Here is a 17,825-nt window from a genome sequence, read left to right on the forward strand (position 1 = left end):
CTGGCCCAGGTATGCCGGGTGATTGGCATCCAGTGAATACCTCATTAAGAAAAGTCTCAACCACACCGCTCCATGTGAATCTGAGCGCTCCATCAGATTGCCGCCTTCGGAATGTGGCTTTTCCATAGAACAACTTTAATTAGAAAAGACATTTTGAAGTCGGACTGGACATTATCTTGTGAGCGGAGTCTGTTTTCAAAGCTCAATATGATATGCATCAAATTGATAAATGTGGTGCTTGACATTGTTGCTAAGCCTTCGATTTTACATGCGACTGGCAAATTATTAGCTTTCCAGCTGCTTCGGGCTCATGGGACATGAGGCAAAAGAGATTGCTGATCATGGAATGCTTGCCACTCTATAAAGCAGCCTTGATAAAATTGTTGAAGACTGTGTTCAAATACTAATTGAAAATGACTCATTCATAATTTCACATTTAGATCTCGATAATTAAGCACTTCAAAAACAGAATGTGAAATATGAAGATGTTTAAAACAGAACATTTTTATTTGAATTTGATGGAAAAAATCGTTTTGTACTACTGATAATAATATATTTTGCTTATGCCTATAAAGCCTGAACCATGAAATATATGAGAGATAATTCTGATTCTTTGAGTATTCATTGGTCCTTTTTGAATATTTTTTTTATTTTTATTTTATTTTTTGAAAATCAACTTTCACATATGACTTGATTGGTGTCATATTTGACACATCCGGTCGTAATGCTTTAAATTTGCACATTTATAACTGTCAAAAATATAATAATAAACAGAATGTAAAATATGAAGATGTTCAAAACATAATATTTTTATTTGAATTTGATGGAAAAAATCGTTTTGTACTACTGATAATAATATATTTTGCTTATGCCTATAAAGCCTGAACCATGAAATATATGAGAGATAATTCTGATTCTTTGAGTATTTATTGGTCCTTTTGGACAATTTTTTCATTTTGATTTTATTTTTTCAAAATCAACTTTCACATATGACTTTTGATTGGTGTCATATTTGATACATCCGGTCGTAATGCTTTAAATTTGCACATTTATAACTGTCAAAAATATAATAATAAACAGAATGTAAAATATGAAGATGTTCAAAACATAATATTTTTATTTGAATTTGATGGAAAAAATCGTTTTGTACTACTGATAATAATATATTTTGCTTATGCCTATAAAGCCTGAACCATGAAATATATGAGAGATAATTCTGATTCTTTGAGTATTTATTGGTCCTTTTGGACAATTTTTTCATTTTGATTTTATTTTTTCAAAATCAACTTTCACATATGACTTTTGATTGGTGTCATATTTGATACATCCGGTCGTAATGCTTTAAATTTGCACATTTATAACTGTCAAAAATATAATAATAAACAGACCGATCAATCAAACATATTAGTATTTCCCAAAATCAGAAAGAACGTTTCCCGGGTAGGTGTCTCTCCTTTCTCAATTGGGGAGCTCTTGCAAGGTCGCAGGAAAAGCCATCAGCTGGGTGATTACTGCCCTCTAATGGATGATCCTGGCAATGCATGTGTCAGATCATACACATCAGGGTTTTAATGGGCTGAAATAGAGGGCTCAAAATGTCTTGTATTTAATATGATACATTAGGCTGCAAAGACGTGAATGTGACAAAAAAAAAAGTTAACCCTATAATCTCTCAGGCTGTGTTTAGATAAGCACATCTTAACTCACTGTAGTGAGAAATGAAAAGGGTCCGTCATATGAAGATTTTTGAAAACCCACAAATTGCTTCCCCCCCCTGTAATACAGAAAATATACTTATATTTGTGGTCTAAATGAGAGCAATTTTCCTTCTTCTGTATCGCTGCTTATTTCCAGCACGCTGCCTTTGCCCTAATTTGAGGGCCAAGAGTACAATCGCAGGCCTGTGCCAGGGGTTGACCTTTCATTGATTTACATCTGATAGTGTGCGGAAACCCCGTTGGCTGTGTGGCTGGGTGTCTTCAGCTGTGGTCTGTTTAATTACTACACGAACAATGGGTCAGTTGTGTCCATGCGTCTCGGAGCGTAACATCTCTACAACATGGAGCGGGATGGGGAAAGCAGCTGTCACCAAAGATTTCACTCCCTCAATTCTTTTTTTTCTCTCTCTCTCTCTTCTCATTGCCGAAGATCGAGGCAGGCAGTCGTACTCGAGAGTAGTGAGGAAAGCCCCTCAGGTATTGACTCCTTCCATTGCTGCTAAATTAAAGCACATATAATATTCAAAATGGTGCATATGTTCACAGATTCTCATTTATCTATGTATGGAAATCTGAACCTGATTTGGTGTTTTTTGTCTTACACACGAATTAGAACTGCATTTACCTGAGGTGACCAAATGTGCCATTTAGCTGAGGACAGTCCCCGTTTTGTGTCTTATGTCCAGTGGTGTAGTCCAGGAAATACAGGAGTTCAGTCTTCCTCATTTTTTTTATTTATTTTTTATTTTTTCCTGGAGAGCTCAGTATTGTTCATTTGGTAATTTTACCGATTTGACATGTCATCATCATTGCTCTCTTTTTTTTTTTTTTGTATGTGTGAGTGTGTGTGTATTCATTAGTTCACCTAAAACCTATTAAAAAAAATCCCATACCTTTCACCTAAACCAAACACTTCCAGCCAGAGTCGTGAGGCCGTCAGGAGACCCGAGGAAGGACCAAAGAAAAGAAATTGGCTAGTACCCCCTGCCTACACTGATTAGATTGGCTACCTTTTGGCACGAGGACTGATGAGCTAGTCGGAGGCAGAGTAGGCTACATAATGGTGACCCAGAAATTTAGCTCAGGTGAACTGATTTTCCCTATAGTGCACAGGATACTTGATCGCTACGTGGGTTCGATTCCTGGGGTGGATGCTGCCGGTTACACACCAACTACATGCATGTCTAGTTAGGTTTTATATGATTTTTAAGTACCAGTAAATTAAAACACAAAAATTCTAACCAGTCACAAGAAGTCTAACCAGACTGTTTTTCACTATTTTTGTTAATCGTTCACCAAATTTTGTAATTTATTTTATAACATTAACTTTATGCTTGCCTCAGGATAAATACTTTTTATATTGGTTCAGGCTGCTAGTTTTGCCAAACTGTTCTTAACAAGTCATGTTAATTGTATTATTGCGAGCAAGTACAAATGACGGATTTTTAATTCTCCCGTTGCCGTTTTTAAAAGAGGATGTTTTTCTGGACAACCGGTACTTTTAAAAAAAATTGTGAAAGTTGAGAGTATACCCATTTCTCCAGGGTCAACTACACCACTGGTCCCGAATTTCGGCAGATTTTGCCAGACCCACTGTTTTGTCGCACTTTTATGCTGGTACAATTTTTTTTTCACATTTTCAGTGCTAACTGCATTGACGCAACACCGGTCCAAGCAAATAAAGTTGGATAATGGTTTGTGCTTTGGTTGTTTAGCCCTTTTGAACGGTCAACCAGCGTAGCATTTAGCATAAGCTACTGTACACAACCACCGGTCACCAGATTGACTAGCAATTAAATTTGTCAGAAGTGGTTCCTGATGAGAATGTGTTGTATATTTGATTTTCAGCTAAGTTGTAGCGTTCTGGTTTTTAATTGTGAAAATCTGCTTATCATACATTTACTTTATAAAAATAAAAATGGCTGAATTATAAAAATTACTGTAATCCACACTGTAAAAAAATAAATAATTAAATAAATAAAAAACTAATTTTTCCGGCAGCTGGGGCGCCAGAATAATATTGCGGAGTAACAGAAAATTACTTTCTCATAAAAATAAAAATAAAAACACATGAATTTTCCAGCAGCTGGGAGCCAGAATAATACTGTGAAATAACAGAAAATTACTTTCTTGTAAAAACTGTTTTTTCCCCCCCATACTTAAAGTACAGTTTACAGTACAGTATGTACTGTAATATAACAGTATATCACAAAATAATAATAAAAACAATTCAAAACATGGGCAATAACTGTTGAAAAACTAAATATTGGGTTTAGGGTAATTCACTTCATGACAGTTAATCGAAGCACATTCACAAAGCCAATCTTTCCGTTCATACCATTCTTTGTGAAAAGTAGGAATAATTCTTTGTCCCTTACATTGCTGATTATCCGGTCGTTAAGCTGTTGGTCTCCCATCCTTCAAAAGCTGACTTTTTTCCTCCAAAGAAAAGTGTGAAAATAGTTTTATATTCTCCATTTTGAAATCACGAATGCGTACGTACGTTCGCATAGGAATAATACAGCGACGTAAAAAGGCTGCGTAGCGATCTGCCTATTTGCGTAAAGGATTTTTCTGGGAAAGTGACTACGCATGCGCAAACACACATCGCTACGCGGACAGGGCTTAGAAAAGCACAGTAGCGGTGTGCCTTCAGGGGGATCATTTTTGCAGCATTTTTGCCTGCAGGCCAGACTAAGTAATGAGTCATTTTTAATTGAGGTATGAAAATCACCAAATGTTGTCAGTTTCAAACCTACAGGTAGTGCAGGCTTTCTGAAATGAAAGAAATAAGTAAAATAAATAGAAGAAGCCAAACAGTTTCAACTTTCATTTCAGCCTGTCTTGCCTGCCCTGATCGCACATCACTGCTTGGTATTGCTGATGCTTCAGCAGAGGCAGCATCCGTAAGTCCAATTGTTTGCTTTGCGTATTATTCATCCTCTCAAGCTTTCCCCTTTACCTATAGCTCATTAGATGTCCTTTCAAAAAGTCTCTGTGTGCCCTGCGATTGGCTGGCAACCAGTTGAGGGTGTGCCCCGCCTACTGCCCGAAGCCAGCTGGGATAGGCTCCAGCACCCCCGCGACCCTAGTGAGGAAAAGCGGTCAAGAAAATGGATGGATGGATGGACAATGAATGCTACAATCTAGGACATAACAGCTGCATTGTAGTTATTTTCACTTAAAAAAAAATTGGGGTCAATTCAGAAAGAAATTAGGGTAAAATTACGAAAATAACATAAATATTGTGTGTTTTAACAGTTACAGTGATTTCATGTTATTTTACATTTGACATGTAAAATCAGAGTTTATTTTTGTAAATTAATTGATTTTTTTTTAATACAGAAAAAAACTGTAAACTAAAAAGTAAAATTATTTTATATTACATGGGGTTTTTTTTGTTTTTTTTCCAGTGCAGTTTTTTTTTTTTCATCATGATACAATAACATTTATATGTAGTTTTGGCTTGATACAAAAAAAATAAAATGTGACAATAATAAAGCTGCGGTGTGCAGAGCCATTGAAACTGTCTCCACATTTTTGCTATTATGCATATGAAAGAACATTTTCTGATGAATATTGGCAAAATGTACAGTCTGATAAGATTTGTGGGATCTTTATAGAGTATCCAGCTGTGCGGTGAATACACATCTCCTTGGGTAGTCAAACTGCCCCACTTTTGAGATGCATGAAATACAAGCTGCAAATCATCTCTGAGATGGTTTACACCCAGATGGGAACATGTTATATTGCATGGTCAAATTGAACAGAACAAAGTAGTGTCAAACTGTCTCCCCTGCAGGGCTGAAATAATAACTCTGTGTTTTTATTCTCCTCAGTGGTACCCGCCCTCCTCTCTGCCATCGTTTAAGCATTTTCAGTCAATGAAGAGATGCTCCTCTGCGTGAGTAGAACTGCTGCACTTTGTGAAACAAGGCCGTGAATTTATTAATGAATCTGCCCAACAATAAGCTGACTGATTTGGATTCCAAATGGGATTTAAAACAACAGACACATTAAACGCTCTAATTCGTCAAAGTGCCTAAATGAGAACAGAGATGTGATACAGATGTGTCTGTACACATTGTACTACTGCACATACATATACACATGCAACTATGAATACCTCTTTAAACCTTCCATCCATTTTCTATGCCATTTATCGTGTCAGGGTCATGAAGAAACCATGAGTTAAGCCCAGCTGACTTAAGGTGAGAGCCGAGATTCACCATTGACTTAACTGATCTTAGATGGAAAGGTGGGAAAAAACAATGCAAAAAAATCAAGGAGCTAAATAGAAACACATTGACAGGACAACAAAGCACACCTGGACAAGACACAAGTGGCTGGAAGGAGCTGATTGCTAGACACAAGGAAACAGGGTTGACGAGAACAGGAGGAAACAAAAACCCAACAAATAGACAAAACATGAAAAAGGAACACAGGAGCACATGACATAACTTTAAGGCCAACAAAAACAACCACAAATGTTTTTATTTTGCATCATTTTACATAAAATACAACATTATTATAGAAACTGAAATAATTGATAATCAATAAATTGCATTCACTGTAAATCAAAATACGTATTTAGCAAAAATAATTTGCTCTCAAAAACGTATAAAAAATGTTCTATTTTAAATATTGTCATGGTCCCAAAAACGTATTTATACGTTTTTTTTGTTTTGTTTTTTTTTTATGCTAGAGCATACAGAAAGCTTGGTGGTGTCTTAAAGCAATGGTAGTTATTACAAAAAAACGGCCAGCAGGTGACAGCAGGGTATAAGAGATCAACCAGGACCTTGTTGCGACAAAGCTCTTTTATATTTGTTTATCTTTTATATTCTATATTCTAATGCTAATTACTTCAAAACGGAAACAGATACAAATATACTCTTTTTTTCCTGATGAAAAAAGAGACTCTCATCTTGTTCCATGTTTTTATAGCAATAGAACACAATATTCTGTGGGCCTTGCAAAGTCAGTCAAAATCCAGTAAAACAGCTGGGAGCAAAGGGGGTGGCTTCAGTGAAAATGGCTTGGAGTGAATGAGTTAAGAAAAACGACATAAGACATACTTTTGAACACAATGAACGGTCGGAGAGACTAGTTGGCTATTTTTAGAAGAAAAAAAATCTATTAGTGGTGGTGGTAGTTGCAATGGACACCTTGACAGCATCCTCTAACCAACCAACTCTCCCCACACACATTTATGAGTCCTTGTCCGTCATGGTGGTAGATATAATTAGATTTCTGAGGTTGGGATGGTGATAATTTATTTCCTCTCAGACTGATATTTGCATGTGTATGTAAATGGGAAGCGTGATGACAGGCGATGTCTTGTTAAACACGCAAACTGTCTTGTGTGTTGCTCTGAATTACACCAATTTGAAATATGGCGACTCTAATGGGTAAAATGAAGGATCATTCCTGGACTGACAAAAGGGAGCTAAGCAAAAGTTTGAGAGGTATTATAGAGTACTTTAATCAAATTGAATCGTTTGAGATCATCTTTTATTAGAGAGTTAAAGATCTGAAAGGAAATGCCATATTTACCGTACTGACAAGTTCATTATGTATGTAAACAGACAACAAGAAACTTATTGCGTCATAACATCACAGTGTCCCAATACTTGATTGATTTGGTATCCCATAATATGTCCTATTTATGAGCTCTATTGCTCTACAATTGAATATCTTGCAGAAATTTATATTTTATCATTAAGGATCCATGATCATTTTCCAAAAAAAAAGAAGTAAAATAATTCGACATAAAGATCAGTGGAATATCAACACAGCATTCAGGGCCAGTGTTGATAAATATCTGGTAAAACAACTAAATGGGGACATTATTAGGGACGATAGCTATTTAATCACTAAGTGCAGCACAGCAGCTTCATTATGACATCTATTCACCAAGACAAAGTTGTGCCTCATCAGCATGATAAGATGGTGTGACTGAGACTGCAGATTCCAAAGAGCCATTAGTGTCCTCTTCTTCATTTTGACACTGACTTCTGGATATCTGCCATCTCTTATGTCACAGTTTCAAAAATGCACCGTTTATCTTTATTACCGGCCCCTAATCTCTCGTGACAGTTAATCACGTTACAAGTTCTTTGGGTCGCTTCATTTTATTTTACCGCATTCATATTGTCTTTGTGTCTGTAACGGCATAATATTTACAACTTGGGATAACCGAACGCTTCATTACACACGGTGTCCCCATCTTGGCGAGGATTCTCATATAAGAGAAGTCGGCTGTGTTCCCTCGGTGCTGCTTAGCTGGGCTGTGATTAATGTCTTCATGGTCTGGTCAAAGTGTCGATATCTTCACCAGCTGGGCCCATCTGTCATGTTTTTCCTGTGACACCTCTGAACGGAACTCTCGTCCTATCAGGGAGGCCATCCATCAAAGTGGTAAACAGAGACATCTCCCATTAGCGGCCCTGAACACTTCTCATCATATACCGTAACAGACAAGCAATCATCTGGTATTATGTAGCGCCATAGGCTAATGTGAAATATTAACAGAAATACAGCCACTCCAGCTGCTGATTGGATGGAGCATCTGTGCTAAACATAATGGCCGTTTCAAAGACAAACAGGCGTTCATACTTGTATTCACTCTTATGGACTCCATTATGGAAAAATAATCAGGACCACTTGAGATACAGTTGACATGCCCTGGGGTAAGTCAATATGGTGAGAAAAAGGCCTATTGCCCATAAAATCCAAAACAGGGTGGCATTTGGTTTGATAAGAGGTTGAAGTTGACATGAGTAGAGATGTGCATGCGAATTTTGGCAAACGATTCAAGGTATTTTTGTGTCATTTTGCGACTTTTGTACATTTACAGTTGTGCTCATCATTTTTTTTTCAATTTTTTTTAATTTGGTTTTCAACAGAAATTGCACAGCCATACATGTCTATAACGACATGATATAAAAGAAAAACTGTACAACTCTCTATAGAACACAAAACTGCTCCCAATCATGTTAAAAATATAAAGACATAAAACCTTTTCAAACACAAATCAATTTTGTACCCACTGAATCAAATGTTGTATAGCAAGAAAAAATACACAAAATACACATATATACTGTACATACATAAATAAAATTACACAAAGAAAAGGACCTCCATAAGAAACTAAAAAAAAAAAAAAGTAAATGAAATAGAGCTCATTAATTTACATAATCCAGATGTATGTACATTTTCAAGCGCAGCTGTAAGCCACAAAGTAAGGATAGTTGCAGCAATGCAATAGTGTGAGACAACTGCACTTAATCTTGAAAGAGGATGAGTGTGCACTTACAGCAGATGTAAAAAGTCTACACACCCCTGTTCAAATGGCAGTTTTTTTGTGATATACAAAAATGGGACCCAGATAAAACATCAAAACATTAAAATGTTAAAAAAAAAAAAAATCCAACATTGTGACATCATTCAAACCCAAAAATGTTTTTTTTTTAAATACTTTGTCCTTCACACCCTTTAATACAGCTTTTGACATGAAGAGGTGGCTTAAAGCAATGTAAGTTATTACAAAGAATGGCCAGCAGGTGGCAGCAGAGCATAAGAGATTAGCCAGGGCCATGTTGTGACAAACTCTTGTTGCCAGTGTTTTCAACAGGTTTGTGAATAATCATAAAATTTGGCTATATTCTAATGCTAATTGCTGCAAAACGGAAACAGATACAAATAACCGGGAGCGAAGGGGGTTGCTTCAGTGAAAATGGCTGGGAGTGAATGAGTGAACGTGTAAAACTCATTTTTGTTTGTTGTTTTTTAAGAGAGAGGATTGCATAAGTGTGCACACCCTTGAATGATTGCGACGTGGCAATGTTCTGAATTAACCAATCATATTCAAACTCATATTAATCGGGGGTAGGCCTCTGATGAACCCAAAAACAAACTTAAAGTGGTCCAGTAGAATTTTGCTGGCATGTTTCTTGCTTCCTAGTAAAAACCCTGAAGGTTTTGTGCTAAAACTGACTTCATAATTCCCTCCGCCGTGTATAAGGCCCCAGGTCCAGCTGAAAAAGAAGAAGAAGAAGAAAAATTGCCCAGAAGCATAATACCTTTTTGGAAGATTTTGTTACGGTCTGATGAAACCAAGGTTGAACTTGTTAGCCATAAATCCAAAATGCATGTTTGGTGCAAACATGCTGCTCATCACCAAAAGAATACTGCACAGGAAGCATGGTGATGCCAGCATAATGCTTTGCTCTCCATCATATTCCCGCCTCTCTCACGCCTTGGCTTGGATAATGCTCACAACATAGCCGACTGTTTGGAATAAATCCACACTGGATATCAAGATGCAGATCTTTTTCAGTGATGTGAAGTTATGGAGATAACACTAAAATGTTTCACTGCACAGCTTGGCTTGTAATGCCATTCAGACTACACATTCCTTATACATCCTTTCCTTTCCAGCAAATGCATTTTTTTTTTTTTTTTACATTTCAACTAAACCATAGATGATAATCTCAGGCGCAGAGGGGATTCTGAAGGATAAAGTTGTTAAGCGTTGAAGATAAAACATGAAGGTATCACAGATAAAAGATCAGATATTTGGTCAGTGTGCTTTTCTATTTACATCCAGAGTTCACATGACATTTAAAAGAGAAACCTTTATTAGGTAAAAGAGAAAAAAAAATTAAGGACAGGTTTCCAGAAACTGAGCAAGATAGTATTTCTTTGACTCTTTGAAACCGTAGCATGATCTGGCACACATTTAGAAGAAAGGCTAATTGCTTCAGCACCTCTGTGCAAAAACCCAGTCACTTGTGAAACCATAATGGGAAACAGAATCCCACCATGTAATGCGCATCATTTCTACCTCCTCAGTCAGATTGTTGTCAGCTTGAAATCAAACAAAGCAATTAAAAAAGTCAGAGTGCATCATATGTGTTTCCGAATAAAGCAAAGGACAGTTACAACTAAATAGTTTCAATTCCTTTAGTGTAAACAAATACGCCATGTCGTCCCCAGACCAGCACAGTGGGTAATTGGCCGCAATAACTCAACAGAACGCTTCGCCCTGAGCAACACATAATACTTCCTGCACTTAACTAAATCCATTTTTCAAGCCTCAGAAGAGTTATGACACACTAATGCATTTTTGTACAAATGTCTGACCAGGTTAGACCTTTACAAAACACGAAACGTAGTAAAGGCTAATCCTAGAGCTGGTCAATGTTTAACACGCATCAAAACACAAACTTTCTCAGGGATGTGTTTCACTTCATGTAAGATTTTTAATGGATCTATTCTTTAGTAGATGAGGGAAATTAAATGGGTGTGGGGGGGGGGTGTATGGATCATTTTATTTGAACTTATTTTAGAGATATTTTAATATTACATATGGTGAATCTCTCGATCAAACATTTAGTTCCTCGACTGGGGGAAAAAAAAACTTCAATTTGCACATCAGGCAAATGGACTGAGCGGAATGAGAGCAGTATGCATGAGGCAAATGAATTTTACATACAGTACAGTGTGCAGATGTGGCAAACTACTATACGTGAATAAATCGATATTATGTTGTATACATAGTAGCGAATGTTAACAGTAGCCAGCAGTGCTGTATTAAAAAATCTCTATACATTTATCAGCTGCGGATTGCCAACTACATACGAACAATATTTATGTTCATTTTTGTTGAAAATAATAAAGATCTTTGCATGTGCTTTGAAAGAGTTACAGCCGCCATGTTTTTAGCTGTCAAACTTGAAACAAAACTAAAATTAAAGAAAGAATACTCTTTAACTGTTAACATTGTCAAGGTTTTTAAATTTAATTTCTGTGTTCTTGGTCTTTATCCGATCACAACTCCTTACAAGTGTTGGTCTTTTGGTGTCAAGCAAGGTCTATGATAGTGTGATCTTGAGCACAGCAAATTCATAAAAGCCATGTTTGCTTTGATGAATTTGCTCCAAATCAGTGACAGTTGAATGTAAATTCATGTGTCCATCCTACAGAGCGTTGTGTTTAAATCTTAAGACAACACACTGAAAAATGGCTCTGAAAGTAGCTAGCAACTATTGTTGCAGTGACCTGAAATGACCAGAATGCATGGAAATTTTAAAGGAGTTTTGTCATATGGCATGACTCCTTCTTGTGATTGTGATCAGAACCTCTTACTCTGGCTGAATAGACGATGTATATTTTTCTGTTTCTGGCATTTCAAAAATATTAAATAAAATTAAATTAAATAAAAATATTACAAAAAAAAAAATCTGGCACCACATTGTGTACGGGTTTACACCTGCCTTGCGTGTTATCTAAAGATGCAAAATAATCCACCGCACTTTGTCTAAGGTTTGATAAATACATAACGTGTGCTACATTCACATATTTGCAGTTACTAATTCCAAAATGGAGCAAAATGAACTGCGCAGAAATTTGGTATGTTTGGCAGACGCAATCAGCTTCCATATCTGTTTGTGAAAACAATCAAGTTTATGCCCGTTTTTTTGCACGGGCAAACCATTATAAATCAAGCCCATAGTTGTTTACAGGTTATTGAGAACAGTGTAGGTTGTGATGTCTTCAGGGCCTTCTTTTCATGCACCCTGGCAGTAATATCAGATAATTAAATGCTGCTTGTACGCCTACTTTAAGTTGTTTTGATTTACAAAAGCAAAATGTACATGAAAAGTGCAAGTATAATTTAATACAATATGCAGGCTTGAATATGACCTCGACCATCAAAGCTTCTTCAAGTGACTGCACAGGAATAAGATTTACATTAATGGATAGAAAAACATACCTTTGGACATCTTTGAAATGTCAGAGAGGGACATGACCCATCTTGTTCCTTAAACATTACTAAAACACAATAAATGGTAATTATCAATACATAACACAGTAATAATATAACCTTTCAACTCTTGTGCACCTTCTTGAGTTTCAGAATTTTTAGCATACTTCTTGCAAAGATTTATTCATTAAAGCATCAAAGTAAGTGTTACTGACTATTCTTTTAAAGAGGAACAAAAGAGTGAGCACTGCACTCACTCCCTTGCACCATGATGCATCTTCGACATTGTAATTTCCCTTTTCACTGGTAAAATAGAGCCTATCAGAGGCATACAAGTTATTAGAGCATTATCAACTTTTTGGGTTTTTTGTTTGTTTTTGCTGAGTTTCATTATCTCCCATCTATTCTCTATACTGCTTGTCCTCATTTGAGTTTCAGATACTATCGCGGCTGACTTTGGTTGAGAGACTTGGTATATCCTGGACTGGTACAAATTCGAATTTTGAGAGATATAAATACGGTAGATAAATATATATCACACATACGTGTCATATTATTAAGGGAAATTAAGGATTGTAACTTGCGTTAAAAATGAATCAAGGGATTTTCGGATTAGCGTCAGAATGGGTCGTAAGCATTTTCGCATCACAAAGGAATGTTGAATAGCCAAACTCACGTCTCAGTCTATTGGACAAATGTTTGTGAAAATGGCATATGCATTGTGTGAAATGTACGCTGCCTTTGTGCCAAAAACCCGTTTTTGTGTATACATGTGTGTGTGTGTGTATTTGAATTATTAGCTGGCTAATAAACATTAAAATCAACTGTTAAACAGTCCATCATTAAAGCCCAGCTCTAAAGTCTATCAAGGCCTTTTGTCTTTATTACTTCACTGGCCTCTCACGCTGTCACAGCAACATACAATAAACGAGTAACCTGTCTGGAGTTGACACGTTAGCTTAGTGCTAGCTAGCTAGCTAGCTGGTTCAACAGAATACAATCAGATGTACTGGACCAAAGCAAGAAAAACACCCTGGATTCTAGCATTGACCAGTTGGAAGTTGAAATAAACTATTATAAACAAGGAAAATATGTTTTGGGTTAACGCTGCTCAACGTACACTACGTTTCAATGCATCGATACGTCGCCAAAAAAGTGAATGAATGAGCCTTGTAAAGCCATTTGGTCACTGTATGGTGTTGATGAAGTGCTACATTAGTAAAAGACCATTAACTATTTTGATCATATTTGATTCTTCATTTATTGGAATATGTAGCATTTTGGGGAAAAGTATAGTAAGTAACCTATTTGAGTTAATTCAGTACTCGCTTGTTAACGTGAACATGACTAGTGAACGCAGATTTTGGATGTGAGTCTGACTTTTAGTTGTTACTAAACTATAGTTTGTCAGATTATATTTCTCTGTTGCAACAATACTTTTTATGCCATTGGAAAGCTTGTTGATTTCCGTTTTAAATGTTACCCCATCTGTTTAAAAAAAAATGTGTAGGAGGACAAGCACAAATGATGTGCCGTATGTTGTTGACATCAAGATTTGTTTTGGGCTTCTGTTACTCAGCCGCTTGCGTGATCATAGTGTGATAGGCTTGATCACAATGACGGCAAAAGCCCAGTCTGTGACCAAACTCCATCCTACATCTGACAATGTATTTACAGATCGACCTTGCAATTACCCTGACCTCAACACAACTGAACACTTGTAGGAACAGTATGGATATACGGTCCTTACCAAAGTGACAATTCACACCCACATTGGCTGACAGTAGTATGTGCAAATGCGTATTTGTTTACATCCAATTGTAAAATGAATTTATTATTTTTATGCCTTGTGTCTTCCTTGCCACAGATAAGACTTGAATCCAATCATTCAATCCACCAAAGAACACGAAACGAGTTGATAGGAGCAACAGAATGAGCTGCTTGGCATTGGCAGGGAAGATAATACAAGGGTGTGCCGTGCTGCGGTCATCCTACAAATAGGGCAGAAATTAGCAAGGAAATAAGATGGCTTTTCATTGGTATCAAATATATTGCCATGAAAGAAACAATGTAAAAACAAAAAAATAGTCTATCAAAGACATTTCCCAGCTTTTTGTGTGTGTGTTTATTATACCTCATGACATTGATGTCATTTGTGCTACTTTGAATTCACTGAACTTGTAATGACGCTCGACGAGCTGCGAGCGGCCGCACGTTTCAGTCCATATCTCAATAGTGAAGCTTTAGACAGGTTGGTCCGAGTTCCTGCTGTGAGGCAACGGTACATGAAGCACACTCCAGGTGAAAACATACAAGGCCACGCTCCATTAGATCGCTCCCTATGCTATTCCTGAGATGGCGTTCTCAATTAAAAGGCCCTTGAATCTTGCATTGGAAACCCGCGTTTTTACTGCCCTCATAAAATGTGAGCTCTGGTAAAACAAGGCAGGGGCGTACAGTATATTAGGAATATACGCTGTAATTGACACTACTTTGTAAATGTTTTATGGCTTCACATTGAACCTTTTCCACTCTCTGCCTTGCCTTTGGTGATTGGTGATTTGCCTGTTAGCTACCTGCATTTTCTCCCAAGACAATGGCCTGTTCCGTTCATGCAGATGATTTGGTCATAGCAGCAGTGCCAAATGAGTTGGCTGCCAATTAGGGAGGGATTCCGCTTACATTTCAAGGCAAACTCCCTCCAGTAACTGCACCCTGTTGTGATATGGCTTTATAAGTAGACTCCAATAGATTCTGCGTTTGCGCTGCAATATTACAATAGTGTTTTGCAATTCTGCATTCCTAGGAGACGGAGTGGTTTAAATCTGGAAATGCAGTACACACTGCGGCAGCATACGATGTCAAAAGCTGCCAATTTAAGTGCTCACACCGTATCGACCGACTGAGAACCATGACTTGACTGGTCAGATTGAATATTTGGGTCAGTGCTGTTCTTCTCAACTGGTAGTGGCTGTAATATACAGATCAAATTATTTGTCAAGAGTCAAAAACAGTAAAAACAAAAAAGATGCCTCAGCTGTGGACTAACAATGCAACAACATGGAAAGATTTGTACATCTAAGATATTTATGTTTTAGAAATGGTTGAAACTCGGCTTCAACTGTGCAATTTTCATTGGAATTTTACAGCAAGGATTACACTGGAGAGCACAATTTTTGCTGAGTTAGGTCTGACAGCTGTATTTAACTCATCTTTGGGTGCAGAATCTAAAACTGATCTCAGTTATTATCTCTATCATGTCAAGTTTTTGAGCTACGGGAACCTCGTTTCTTTAAAAAAAAAAAAATGAAATCAATGTGTATGTATGTAAATAAAACAGTAAGATGAAGTAGTTAAAAGCTTTGAAAAATAAATATACATCATAAAATAAAATATAATTTACAACGGTATGCCCATGGTTACAATGTTAACAGAAAAACCAACACTAATCCACTTAATTTCTCCTATGCTAGCTTTCTGTTTGCAGATATTGATAGTACGGACCTATTGTGAGCTACGTACACCTCTCAATTGTGACTGCTCAAACAAGTTTCCACATCGCTGTAGAAGAGTCCAATCAGAATGAGCTTTTCTTACTATAGTCTTGCTACAGCTAGTCTGTGGAATTTTGCTCATATGGATGATAAACTGTAATTTTGGGATCAGCATGCTAATTTTTGTGTTAAACACAACTGATTATTTTTTCTTTTCAAATTGTTTTCGTGTGTTTTGAGATCTAAACTCATTACAACTAGGTAAAAGTACAATTAGGGCTGCTCGATTATGAAGAAAATATTAATTATTTTGGTAATAATTGAAATCACGATTAGGACGATCACTTATTTTTTTAATCCAAAACAAGAAAATGTTTCAACGTAAAAAATATTAAGACAAATAAAATTATTTTAAACACTATAACTATGCAAGTTTCTTTTGGACGAAACAAATTTATTAAATTGGTTATTTAAAGAAATTACAAAAGGTGCAAATGTATAAATGTAATCAACTAGTATTAAAAATATTTTCTTTTTTTTTACTATCATGCTGATTTTGTAATTGTGGAGTGTAATAATTAAAATTGTAATCGAATTTCGATTAAATGCACAGCCCTAAGTACAATGTCAGTTTATTCCTTGTTTGGAAATTAATAGATAGATGAACGAGTTGAGAATGTGTCACCATGTGGCACACGTTACTTTTACTGGGTTTCCTTTCATAAATGCTGAAGAACAGCTGATGGAAAAGTGAATGTGAATGGACTTTGGTTCAACTGTGATCATTTCTGGGGGGCTAAAATCCATTTTAAGCGGTTTATCACAAATTCCTAAGGACACTGGTTAATAATTAGGCTTATGAAATTAGATGGGTAAGATTTAATAAACTGTTAATTGGGTGATAAAAAAAAATAGGGAAACTATTTATATGAATGCTGGCCAAAATGTTAAAACAAATTTAAAAAATCATACGGTGACATGGACTACAAAACATTTTACGTCATAAGCACAAAAGTCTTTCTTATGTCTCTGCATCTGAATGTACAGTGAACCAGCCTTTGAATCGAAATGTTTGGTTATTATTCCGCTCAAACTGAAAGCAGTCAGAAGAAGCTTACGGCTGTAAATCTCCAAGCTCTACCTCTATGATTGCCCAGGCCACGGTGGAATAACGATTAGAAGAAAATCACTAATCAGAGCGGATGTCATTAGCATATTACCAATAACAGCATGCAAATGGGGGGAAAAAAGGGAACTGCCTTATAATGCTGGTTAAAGCAGGAATTAACGTCATGTATAGATGCACACAGCTGCTTGACAAACAGAGACATTGACTTCTAAACATGAGTCAAGGAAGTGTGTAAAAATGATGTTTTTTCTATGTTTTTGTCTGAGTCGCTCGCTGAAGCACTTGATGCTAATATCACATTCCCCCTCTTCCTTTTGATCAGCTTTTGCAGCTGGGCTACCCTGCCTCACTTGGATGCATCAACAAAGCGTGAAGTAGCCACTCTAATTTGGGTAAGTATTGCCTGGATGGGAAGAAATTAGGTGAATTCTTTTAACTTTTCAAACAAACATAATGCAGTCAAACTTGCTGAATGCGAATCAATTACATGAACTGAAAAAAGGTTCAGCGGGTGATTTTGCTCTAATTCTGGAAATCATAGAAGACGTCTTTTCAAAAGCCAACGGCTGTGTTGCGTCACTTGGCAGCTGTATTTCAGTCCAGTTTTATTGAATGACAGAAAATGCTAAATGTTTCAAGCTAAGATTTAATGCAATGTACATTCGGCAAATTCGTTTGCAAACAAAAACTGAAATCTTAAGTAAGATAGAATT

The 17,825-nt window shown here is 36.6% G+C and overlaps 1 long non-coding RNA gene across 1 annotated transcript in view; it reads left to right on the forward strand.

Moving 5' to 3' along the window:
- Positions 1-17,825, forward strand: part of LOC144062092 (uncharacterized) — a 42,020-nt gene that overhangs the window by 18,731 nt on the left and 5,464 nt on the right. The window contains exons 2-3 of the long non-coding RNA XR_013296335.1: positions 5,558-5,622; positions 17,435-17,504. This is a non-coding gene — a long non-coding RNA (uncharacterized LOC144062092). The remainder of the gene's footprint in view (positions 1-5,557; positions 5,623-17,434; positions 17,505-17,825) is intronic.

The sequence above is a fragment of the Vanacampus margaritifer genome, chromosome 13 (genome assembly GCF_051991255.1).
Source record: "Vanacampus margaritifer isolate UIUO_Vmar chromosome 13, RoL_Vmar_1.0, whole genome shotgun sequence".
Classification (NCBI taxonomy): Eukaryota; Metazoa; Chordata; class Actinopteri; order Syngnathiformes; family Syngnathidae; genus Vanacampus; species Vanacampus margaritifer.